Raw genomic sequence first — 12,519 nt, forward strand, 5'->3', positions numbered from 1 at the left:
TTAAAAAAAAAGCAAACTGACTTGTCTCTCTATTTCAAAATTAAAAAATAAAAAGGCACTGAGAACCACAATAAACTCACAATTTCAAAAAAAATCAGCTCATCTCAGGCATGTGGAAACAGTGAGAAGAGGATCTGCAAGACAGCCAGAGAAGTTATTGGTGGAGAGAGAAACAGTGGAAAGTTTCGCTAAGAATTTTGCGCGGCTTTAGTTTCCGAGGAGAAAGAAGATGAAGCAGGAGGATAAAATCAGATCTTATTGGCCCAGATCCCGACCTGTAGAGGAGATGTGAAGAGTAACCATAGTCATAATAGTGACAACGACAGGATAGGTATCATCTACACGGTATAGTCAGCTGAAGACGCTGTGAGCTGGGACACACAGCCCAGAGATTGATGGGTTGGGCCTCTCAGAGCAAATACAATAGATTTTGTTCCCCATTAATGAGAGTAGGTAAATCTAGTTCAGCTAAATTCTAAAAGTGTTCACTGAATACCTTTGAAATGGTAAAGATGATGATAATAGTGACTACGATGATAGTAGCCCCTGACTGTGCTGTGGGCTTTCCGTGTTACTGTGCATTTCTGTCCCACTGCAGTGCTAGCAGGCAGGTGTCATACTATCACTCCTGTATCACAGACGAGGAAACTGCAGCTTCAGGAGATGAAACATCTCCTACACTGTCGGCGGGAATGTAAATTGGTACAACCACTATGGAGAACAGTATGGAGGTTTCTCCAAAAACTAAAAATAGAGCTACCATGTGATCCAGCAATCCCACTCCTGGGCATGTATCCAGAGAAAACCATAATTCGAAAAGATAGATGCACCCAGAATTCATTGCAGCACTATTTACAATAGCCAAGACATGGAAGCAACCTAAATGTCCATCAACAGATGAATGGATAAAGATGTGGTACATATATACAGTGGAATATTACCCAGCCATAAAAAAGAATGAAATAATGCCATTTGCAGCAACATGGATGGACCTAGAGGTTATCATCCTAAGTGAAGTAAGTCAGACAGAGAAAGACAAATACCATATGATATCACTTACAGGTGTACTCTAAAATATGACATGAATGAACCTATCTGTGAAACAGAAACAGACTCACAGACATAGAGAACAGACTTGTGGTTGCCAAGGGAGGTGGGTAGGGGAGGAAAGGATTGGGAGTTTGGGATTAGCAGATGCAAACTATTACATGTAGAATGGGTAAACAACAAGGTCCTACTATATAGCACAGGAAACTATTATATCCAGTCTCCTGGGATAAGCCATAATGGAAAAGAATATAAAACAAGAATGTCGATATGTGTGTGTAACTGAGTCACCTTGCTGTACAGCAGAAATCAGCACAACATTGTAAATCAACTACACTTTAATTAAAAAAATTTTCTGTGGGATTTCAAAAGACAGGCAGGAAGTCATCACGGCTGGAGGCCATTGGCCAGTTTTACGGAAGGAATAACTCCGAGCTAGGCCTGGGTGGGATCAGAAGGTGGGCAGGACGGTCACTCCCGCAGGAAGGAGAGGCATGAGCCAGGCGCCTCCAGGCTCTAGGCCCCCAATAGGCTGGTACAGTCTTTCATCAGGCCATGTGGAATCTAAAACAAGGATACAAATGAACTTATGTACAAAACAAAAATAGACTCACAGACATAGAAAACAAATTTATGGTTACCAAAGGGGAAAGGTGGGGAGGGGGGGAGGGATAAATTAGGAGATTGGGATTAACATATACACACTACTATAAATGAAGTAGATAACCAACAAGGAAGGACCTACTGTATAGCACAGGGAACTCTACTCAGTTCTCTGTGGTGACCTAAATGGGAAGGAAATCCAAAGAAGAGGGGATATATTTATACGTATAACTGAATCACTTTGCTGTACACCTGAAACTAACACAGCACTGTAAATCAACTAGACTCCACTATAAAATAAAAATTAAATTTAAAAAAGAGATGAAACAACTTTTCCAAAGCTACCCAAAGCTAGATTTATCACACGCTTCATATGAGCCATGTAGAATCAGTCAGGATGGGTTAGCTTCTGCTGCTGTAACAAACGAATTGCAAATCTCAGTGGTTTAAAAGTATGTATATTCTTGAATCATGCTTTTGCCTGTTACAAGTCACCAGGGGGCTCTGCTCACTGTAGTTCTGAGGGACCTGGGCAGAAGGGAGATCCATTTCAATGCACGTTCCCATGACTGTGGAGGAACAGAGAAACAGAGAAAATAGCAAACCAGAGGAGACGCTGAAAGCATTTTACCCGGAAGTGACACACACCCAAACTGCTCCCAGTGCATTGGCCAAAGCAAGAACATGGCCCTCTTGGGTCAAGAGAGGGGATGTACATGTACATTCCTCTCATAAGAACGGGGGCCAGTTATTGTGAAAAATATGCATTAATTTCATTTAATTCTCACAATGCTACCTGTTAGGTAATATTATTTCTGCTTTTTAAATGGATGTATAGTTGATTTACAATATTACCTTACTTTCAGGTATGCAGCATAGTATTTCTGTTTCATGCAAGAAAAAACGGAGTTTACACAGCATACTTTAGGACACACAGAGCTTCGTAGTGGAGGATGTGAGATTCAGACAGCGCCGGGAGAATCTGGAATCCCAGCTCTGAAATTTCGATCATACCCCACCCAGTGTCTCACCCGTAAATATGTTCCCGGAAGTACACTTGTTGGTTTTTAATACCAAATTTCATCATGTATATGTATATGCATATATTACATATATAATGTAGAATATAATAAGGTATATGATATAAATATATCACTTCTCAGATATGTATTTAAAGAGAAATATAAATTTTGGATCCCACGATTCAAGATGGCATTTTAAACAAAATGATAAGAGGACAAAGTTTCAACGTATACTCGAAATACAAGTGGTAGAACTTCAAAATCAAGTGTAGGTATTTGGAAAGGCTAAAGGGCCGTGCGGCTCACATATCCCAGAGGGACCGCGAATTGTCTGATAGTCAGGAATTGATGCTGTAAGATTTTTACCTGCTCCCAGGACAGTTGGTTATGTATAGGTAGGAGTTTTACTGCTTTTTTAAAGTAACATTTAGGAAATTGGTTGGGGCATTTGGGTTGATGTGTAACGTGTAATAACTTTTGCAATTTGAAATAGTAGAAAATAGGATCCTGGAAAGCAATTTCCCACCGGGCTTCTGATTTTCTTCAGGATTGTTGAGACATGAAGTGAAAGATGCTTGTACAACGGAGTGGCACATACGATACAGTTGAAAAACAGAATAAATTCTTGAGTCCCTGACATCAAATAGAGGAAATAAGACGCACATGTCTGTGTGTGTGTTTTGGAGGTTGTCTATTTGATTCTGTAAAACAAGGACTAACCGGGACCACGTGTGGGACGGAGACCCCCAGGCGCCCTGAGAAACAACCAAGGCAGGCTGGGGTGGTGGTGGCTGAGGAGTCTGTCATGCATGTTGTGATGAACCAGCGAACAGCTCGTTATTATGTTAACTCACATTTGTAGACACGTGTTGGTGATACACATGGATATTCAGTCTATGAAATTGTAATGGGACACCCTGGGGTAACCTCCCACGTGAAGCGTAAAATCTCTTGCGTTACCATATAATGATTTTCTTTCTGTCCAAAGGCAGATGGGATTAATAGGCTGTATGGATTGACTGTTGTTCTTGAGCACAGATCACAGACTTCTCTGCTCCCCTCCATGACATGGGTAGCCCCTCTTCAGCAGGGGAAGCTAGTCATCAGTGACTGCTGCGTAACAAACACTCCCAGGTCTCTGAGTCAGAGAAGACAGCACTTGGCTTCTCATATCAGGGTGTGCAGGTCAAGTGAAGCCCAGCAGAGTGGGCCAGGCATGCATGGATGGCTCTGCTTCAGGCTCGGGGTTCAGTGGGGTCTCCTGTAAATGTCTCACTCTGGGGATCGGGCTGCAGGCGAGGCTACTGCCAAGGGCGTGGCCATCTTATGATGGAGCAGAGGCTGAACAAGGGGAAGGTTAACTGTGCAAACACCTTTCATACATCTGATACAGTTATACCTCCTGATGCTTCCAGGATTGCGGTCAGTTATGCCTGTCCCCCTCGTATCCCCAGAATCTGATAAATTGGTGCCCAGTCCCCTGGTGTCCCCAGGATCTCTCTAAGTGATGCCTGTCCCCTGGTGTCCCCAAATCTCTTTTGGTGAGACCGGTTCCCTTAATCCCCCATCTGCCCCCAGACCTCTGTCAGTGTTGCCCATTCCCTGGTGCCACAGGAATCTCTGTGCCCTGCTACCTTCTCCACCTGATACACCAGGTTCTTTTTCTGCTTTTACCAGAAGTTACCTCTTCTGTTGCCCATTCCTCCATGGCCAGCTCTGTGCAATCTTTTATAAAAGTACTACAAAGCTGCTGAGGTCTCCCGTCCCCTGTAATCTATCCAGAAAAATGTCCAGTTGTTTGGGGATTTTGGAATCATAGTATCCTTTTTTTTTTTTTTGGTTTTTGTAATTTTTATTGAAATATAGTTGATTTACAATGTTGTGTTAGTTTCTGTCGTACAGCAAAGCGACTCAGTTATACAGATACGTACATTCTTGTTTTATATTCTTTTCCGTTATGGTTTATCCCAGGAGTTTAGATACAGTTCCCTGTGCTACACAGTAGGGCCTTGTTGTTTATCCATCCTGTATACACTAGTTTGCATCTGCTCATCCCAAACTCCCAGTCTGTTCCTCCCCCACCCCCACTCCCCCTTGGCAACCACAAGTCCATTCTCTATGTCTGTGAGTCTGTTTCTGTTTTGTAGATAGGTTCATTTGTGTTGTACTGTAGTGGAATCATGGTATCTCAACCCAGATGAATACTTAGCAGCTGTAGAATTTTTGACCTGCGGGAAATAAACTGTTGACTGAGCCACGTTGACACTGATGTTTCATCCTGGAGCTTCCGCTGGTGCCCAAGTCTCACTTTGCTGTTTCCGCTCCCAGGAATCTGTTGGTTTTTCCTGTCCCGGTCTACGCGTTCCGGTTGCTAGTGTTTCTGGATCGTGCACGAGGTCTAGGGTGGGCAGTAGGCAGAGGCTGGACCCTTTTCTGTGCCCCATCCTGAGTCAGGCTGGAGAGAATCTGTTTCTGGAACTAGTCTCCCTCTTTAGATCTGTCCTGACACACGAACCTCACACACAGCCTCTTGGCTGGCGTTCACATTTGCCATCTTCCCCGTGGAGTCCTGGGCTCCCAACTCCTCCGAGCGTGACCCTTGTGATCGTCCTATCAACGGGCTGGACAAACAGACCAGGCGGAAGAGCTGCCAGCAAAGCGAGAAGCGTGTGGGAGCAGCTGAGCAACGAGGGGAGGGCAGGCTGGAGCGACTCATTCTTTATTTATCAGCGTAATGGAAATCCTGCTGGAGTTTTAAATACACTTTATGCTGGGGTCGCATCTTAAATATATCTGCAGCATATTAATAATTAAACAGAAGTGGAAAATGTTCGGTTTGGGGAAGGAAAATAGGAATCTTCAACTTTATGCAGAGAACCCTCCCCGTGGGACTTTTGCCTGAATCAGGACTGAAGAATTAAGTCCACAGTTTAACTGAAAATTCTCTTCTTGTGGGAGGGAGAACAGGAAGGGACCCCAAGAGAATATCGTGCAGTATATTTTCTCACAACTCTTCTCTGGAGCCTGATAAAAAAGGGAAAGATTTATTGTGTTATCAGTTAAAAATGGGTTTGACAAAAGCAATAGAATACACCCCTAACAGTGTCTTAAACAAACAAGACTTTACTTTTTCTCACGTGAGAAGTAGGCAGCTGCTGGCCATGATTCAATGGCTCAAGGATGGCAAGGCTGCCATTATGAGCCCCCTGGCCTTTCCCTCATGATTGCAAGACCGCTGCCACAGCTCCAGCCATCACATCTCTAATCGGGACAGGAAATAGAATGGGGGATAACAGTAACCTCATCTACTCCCCTTTATGAGGAAGGCAAACGTTTTTTCCAGACTCTCCTTCCTGACCCCCAATCAGCACAGCTCCTTGGCCAGAACAGCATAACAAGGTTACTTCTGCAGAACCTGAGTACATTGCCACCTAAATAAATCGGTATCTTGTTAGTTCAGGAAAAAGGGATGAAGGACATTAGAAAGGATTAGCAGCAGTATAGGCCACACCAGCCAAAGCAAAATTTGTACAACTTTCAGCATCTCTCTTTTTTTGTTTTAAGAGAACTACCCATGCTGTGTCTCATCTGGGAAAAGGACAACACACTCTAAAGGCTGCTTTCCACTGGATCCAAAGGTCATAAGTTCCACGGAGCAACCCAGCCCCTGCAGCAGGTACCCAGGGAAGCGAGGCTGGGCAGGCACCCAGAAATCAGTACCTGGGGCATGAAGAGGGGGAGCCCGAGGGACCAACCTGGGGGCCGCAGGGTAAATCCACTTTGCGCTATTGGCCTGAAAATAAATGAACGCGGAGGGCATGAGCTGCCAGGAATGAGTCAAAGACAAGAGCTCTGTCCTTGGGGGTGCTTTTGGGGATTTTTGTCGTGCATTTTAAAAAGTCTTATTTTGACGTAATTAACACTTAGAGAAAAGCAGCTAGAATAGCATGAAGGATGCTGTTATAGCTTTTACTCAGATTCATCAATTGTTTATATTTTACCCCCATTTCTTTATCATTTTATCTATCTCTCTATCTGTCATCTATCTATCATCTATCTACCAATCATCTGTTTATAGACACACACACACAGTGGGAGAGGGAGAGAGATTTTCCCTCACAACCATCTATCTGACAGTAAATTGCAGGTGTATTGCCCCTTGGTCCTAAAGTATTTCAGGTGCTTTTCTAAGAGCAAGGCCACCCTCTCACATGACCACAGTTCAGTGATCTGCAGGCTTAACACTGATGCATTAGCAGTGTCCAACCCACAGCCCCTGTGCAGATTTGACCAGCTGCCCCCATAATGCCCTAAACAGCCACTTTCTTTCCTGGCCCCGTGTCCAGTCCAGGACACATTGCATGTTGTCATTATGTCTTTTCAGTTTCCTTTAATCTGGAACCGTCCCCAGCCCCTCCCGGCCTTGTGTGACCTTGACACGTGTAAAGAGGACAGATAGGCCCATCATTCTGAAGACTCGCCCTTGATTCAGGTTTGCCGAGTTTCCTCACGATTCGATTTACTTTTGCATTTTTGGTGTGATTGCTTCCCAGGTGATGCTGAGGTGACCTCTTAGGGCGTTATCCCAGGACACACGTGATTTTGGCCTGTCCTCTGTGGGAAGATATTTGAAGCTATATAAATATCCCATAACTTAGCTGTATAATAGGGCTGCACGGTCCATACTTTTTATCAGTAGGGATATCTGATCAAAAAGTTTGAAAACCTTTGACCAGGGAATGCAGACTTTTTCTGGAAAGGGTCAGACAGTAAATATTTTAGGCTCTGCTGGCTGTATAGTCTCTATTGCAGTTCCTCATCTTTGTGATTTATAGCGTGGAAGAAGCCATAGACAAATGAAAACAAATGAGTAGGACAGTGTTCCAATAAAACTTTATTTACAAGAACAAGTGGTGGGCCAGATTTAGCCCGTGGGCTGCAGCTTGTTGGCCTGTACCTTGTACCACCGTTGGTGATCTACCCCTAAAGCCCAGGAATTTTCCCTTATGGGTGATATTCTTACTTTATAGGGTCTGACCTCGAAACTTCAGGGTCTTAATTTTTGGGGCATGGGTTTTCAAAGGATGAATCAAATTATGTAGCAGCTGATGTACAATCTCAAAGTTGCTGTGACATCAACTGAGGTTTGAAAGGCCAAGTTCCCTTTAGTTCGTTTTTTTAAAAAAATATTTATTTATTATTTATTTGTCTTAGTTGTGGGAGGCGGGCTCCTTAGTTGCGGCATGCATGTGGGATCTAGTTCCCCGACCAGGAATTGAACCCGGGCCCCCTGAACTGGGAGCTTGTAGTCTTAGCCACTGCACCACCAGAGAAGTCCTTCCCCTTTAGTTCTGTCAAGAAGTTTTCCCCTAGAAACTGTCAAGAAGGCCCCCAGCCGGGAACCGTGGTTTGTTTGCTTGGCACACTTTGAAGTTTAACTGGAATTGTTTTTGGTGGGGCTTGAACTCTCCCAATTACCACTTCCCACGTGGATGGGTTCACGTGACCCTGAAATCATGTTTCTTTTCCTCCCCTTTGTGAAGTGTTGACAATTAGGGAATCGCTTTCTAGAATTCCTATCTCTCGTAGGCATAGAATGCGAAATCCCAGGGGGAAAATCAACCAAATCAGGATGTTTCTATTTAGTGCCCCAGTTAGCCACATGCCAAGGAAAGAACCTCCGTCATGGTAAAGGCTCACTCCAAGGAATGTGGTCGCTTTGGAAGGATGTAGTTATTAACTTGATTTGTTTAGCTCTGTTCGGTTCTGCAGGTTGGGTATCCGGCCTGAAACAGGCAGGCCAGTTCTGGATCACAGTAGCGTACTGGTAGCTGATTCTGGGATGTTCAAGAGCCCCAGCTTTCTAGTTCCAAAGCTACTTGTGGGGGATGGTTGTAAGCGATGTCTTGGGAAAGTAGGCTCGAGTGTTGGTTGGGGACAGTCTGTTGGTTTATTTCTCAAGGAGGGAGGTTTGTGGAAGATTCCTGTGTGGGGCTAGTCTGAGATTACTGTCCCCCAATGGTAATACCCTTCCGACTGGTTCTACTAAGAGTGGGTCCCCAGTGGAGCAAGCAGGGGTGTCACCTCCCTTTTAATCTAACAGGGAGGGTCATGGTGAGGGAGAAGTAGAGATTGACATCTTCAACCACCGCTCTGTACTTTGATTTTTTTCCTTTCCAAAGGGGATCGAAACTTCGATTTAGAAGTTAAAATGGACGCTTCATCCTGTGGCTTTGATCTCTGAGGTTTTGGAGTTGTCCAGGAAAGGCTGAGTTAATTCCATTAAAAAACCCAGCTACAGAGTCTCTCATCCCAAGAGAATGTTCCTTTCACAGGACAGCTGAGAGCACCCAGAAAGGGAAGAGAATCTTCTTAGGAGGAAAGGTCAAACTGGAGTCAAGTGTTAGAGACAGGGTGGGGTCAGATGGAGGTCAAGTTCGGGGCGGGGGGTCTCTCTCCTGCCATGAGGTCTTCTCTGAGGAAAGGGGTCCCTTGGTTTGTCTCCCTCCCCACGGGGACACATCTGTTTTCCTTCTTCCTCTGTTGTATAATATGCTGTATCTGTGTGATGTGCCCGTAAGTTTGGCAGGGGTCGATGGCCTTAGGTCATGTGACTCAGAGCTGAGAAACTCACATGCTCCCGGGGCCAGGCAGGTGGGATTGAGGCGAACAGGAGAGCTGGTGGCCTGAGAAGAGTGAGCACACGCTGCTCACACTGTCAGCTCGTGACCTCAGGGCATCAGGGTCCCTGTCCGTCAACCTAGTTTTTCAACAGAAGTCAGAAACGTAGATTTGCATACGGTTTAAGAAGTCGTGCCATCAGATTCAGTGAAAAAAGTTTATGGGCCCTTCCCTGGCGGTCCAGTGGCCAAGACTTTGCCTTCCAGCGCAGCGGGTGCAGGTGCGACCCCTAGTCGGGGAGCTAGGCTCCCACATGCCTCGTGGCCAAGAAACCCAAACATAAAAACAGAGGCAACATTGTACCAAATTCAATAAAGACTCTAAAAAAAACGGTCTACATGAAAACATAAATCTTAAAAAAAAAGTTTAGGGACCAAACACAAATAACGGAGACCTCGGTGCGGTCACAGAGACCGTGATGGGGGTTGGGGGATCTGACATTCTTTCTCCACTGAGAGCTTGGCTGGTACCCTCCCCGTGGGCTGGACCCAAACCCCATCTCGTCCGTCTCAGGTTGTGCAGGTTTGACGGTTGTCATGTGTCGTGTCATCTTGACCCATCGTGGGCCGGGGACGTGGCCTTGTGAGATCAGAATCCTTGCTGCTGTTTGCTGAAGATCCCGTTTTAGGAACTTTGGGAATTCAGCTCAAGCGCACGCTCGCCCTTGAGTTCTCCGATGCGTCCTCCTGTGCCCCCTTTACCCAGGACCCCAGTGGGGGCTGTGAGCGCCTGTGGCTCGCCGGGGTCCCTAGTCGTTGCCCCACCGTGGTGCTGCCAGGCCAGGAGAGTAACAGAGTGACTCAGGTCTGAATAACCCTGTATCAGTCTTCTCTGTCACTTTAAATGAAACTGCCCCTTGGAGACCTACATGGAGTTAAAATAATGGGAAGACAGCAGATGGAAATGCAGATGCCCGGTGTGTCCTGCAGAATCAGAAGATCAGGTTCCCACAGGGCGACCCTGGAACACCCTCCTACACTGACCCCCACCTGGTTGCCCTCAGCCCATCCTGCACGCCCAGGTATCCTTGCTAAGTGGCTCTGGGGGGCTCGGCCAAGGGGGGCGGCATGGGCAGAGACGGGGGAGCAGAAGCAGAGAGAAGCCGGCGGCTTCTCCCACTGCCCTGCTTTGAGACCCACGTGTAGCCGTGGCCGTGTGTCTGTGGCTTCAGCTCCCACCAGACACTATCTCCTTTCGTGGCCCCAACCTCTGGGCAGCAGCTGTGTCCTAGGGGCCTGGCGAGGCCATCCTGGGCGTGGCAGTGACTCCTAATGATGCTGAGCTCACGGCCTCTCGCTGTTACGGGTTGGATCGTGTCCCCCTAAAGTAGAGGTTGAAGTCCTAACCCTCAGTACCTCCGAATCGTGATCCAGTCTGGCTGGTGTCCTTACAAGAAGAGATTAGAACACAGACACGCACAGAGGGAAGACACGGGAAGAACACAGGGGCAGACAGCCGCCGACAGGTCAAGGAGAGAGGCCTCGCCTTGCTGACACCCTCGTCTAGGACTTCCAGCTTCCAGAATGGTGAACAAGTACATTTCTGTTGTTTAAGCTACCAGTCTGGGGTACTCCATTACGGCAGCCCTAGCAAACGAATGCCCTCAGCGTACTCTATTTGTCAATGGACGCTACTTTCCTTCTATTAACTTATACCTAACTGTTAACACTATGCCTCGTTCTTATTGTTTCTATTATAGTAGAATTTTTATCATTTTCATTATAGTAGAATACAATGAAAGTGACATTTTAAATACCCATGTCTCTGCTAGAAGTAGGAGCCTAAGTGTCCATCGACTGAGGAATGGATAAAGAAGATGTGGTGCATATATATACACACAATGGAATACTACTCAGCCATAAAGAGAATGAAATAAGGCCACTTGCAGCAACATGCATGCACCCAGAAGTTATTATACTAAGCAAAGGAAGTCAAAGACAAATATCATATGATATCACTTCTATGTGGAATCTAAAATACAACACACATGAACATGTCTATGAAGCAGAAACAGACTCACGGACATAGAGAACAGACTTGTGGTTGCCAAGGGGGAGGGGGGGAGGGGAGGGAAGGTCTGGGAGTGTGGGATTAGCAGATGCAAACTAGTATATATAGGATGGATAAACAACAAGGTCCTACTGTAGAGCACAGGGAACAGTATTCAATATCCTGGGATAAATGAGAATGGAAAAGAGTATGAAACAGAATATATATGAATAACTGAGTCACTTTGCTGTGCAGCAGAAATTAACACAGCACTGTAAATCAGCTCTACTCCAATAAAATCAAATAAAAAAGTCGGACGAGACGGATCTGTGCTGGGAAGCTGTTTCTCACCCTCAGTCCATTTGCTGCCTGTAGGCATCTGACTCTGCAAACCCTGATGTAAACTTCAGGCTCTTCTGTCAATACTAAAGCAGCATCTAAGGAAGATCAGCTCATTTTGTCTTAGCCTGTTGGGTTCCCGATTTTCTGGACCGTCTCTGTGCTCGGCAAGATACAGTTTTGAAATTCCTGATGGGAGTTTCCCAACCAACTAAAATCACAGGCGCAAACTCCCCCTCCACTCCTCGCCTCTGCTCTCGCGTGGGATATTCTTAAATGTTTTTTCACGGGAGCCAACAAAGAGGAGGTGAAACGATTCATGGCTGCCTAAGACAGCCTGAAACATCCCCCATCCGGGCCCCTTCAGGGGCCACCAGTGCCTTGTGTTGTGGGATGTCAAGCAACGCTCTCTGTAAGCCTTTGGAGCAATTCCAGCTGCTGGAAACCACTCTCCACTGGGACTCCAGAGAAACACGCGCTCAGAGCAGGAGAAAGGTAAAACGGGAGAAACTGCGGCTGGGATCTTTGGGTCTGAGCATTCTGTCTTAGCGGATGTGAGAACAGGGGCTGAGCTGGGGAAGGGCCAGGCCAGCGGGTTCTCGGCAGGTCCTTTGGCTCCTCTGCTGGGGTTGGACAGTGATGCTGGGAAAACGCCAGCCTCCCTGAACCCACCACCTCCCTCCCGCCTGTCACTTCTTTTTTTTGGGCTGCGTTCGTTGCTGCGTGTGGGCTTTCTTTAGTTGTGGCCAGCAGGGGCTTCTCTTGTTGCAGAGCACGGGCTCTAGGCGCACGGGCTTCAGTAGTTGTGGCTCGTGGGCTCAGTAGTTGTGGCTCGGGG

Source organism: Tursiops truncatus, chromosome 13 (genome assembly GCF_011762595.2).
Source record: "Tursiops truncatus isolate mTurTru1 chromosome 13, mTurTru1.mat.Y, whole genome shotgun sequence".
Classification (NCBI taxonomy): domain Eukaryota; kingdom Metazoa; phylum Chordata; class Mammalia; order Artiodactyla; family Delphinidae; genus Tursiops; species Tursiops truncatus.